This window comes from Notothenia coriiceps, unplaced genomic scaffold (assembly GCF_000735185.1).
Source record: "Notothenia coriiceps isolate Sejong01 unplaced genomic scaffold, NC01 NC01_scaffold00004485, whole genome shotgun sequence".
Taxonomy (NCBI): domain Eukaryota; kingdom Metazoa; phylum Chordata; class Actinopteri; order Perciformes; family Nototheniidae; genus Notothenia; species Notothenia coriiceps.
Window position 1 is genome coordinate 436,293 of NW_011337186.1, and position 347 is coordinate 436,639.

Genomic DNA, 347 nt, shown 5'->3' on the forward strand with positions numbered 1-347 from the left:
GTAGACCAGGACAGACCCCCATACTCTAATATGTCCTACTATAGATTAGGGCTGAACGATATATCGTGTCATGGCGATAACCGCGATATGCGCATGCGCGATATTCACATCGCAGGGACGTGCGATTTTATTAATTTCTTTTAATTATTATTATTATTATTATTTTTTAGGACGTCCGATATTAAGTAGGTACATTAAATCAAACACGTCATGTTACAATTATTTTGCTGCTTGCTACAAAAGGAAAACTTGCGCGGCTCTCATGTCAGGGGTACTTGAGTGAGTGACATGCAGGCTCTGCATGCACAGCAAACCACCAATAACAATCCTTCTTGATCAGATCACAG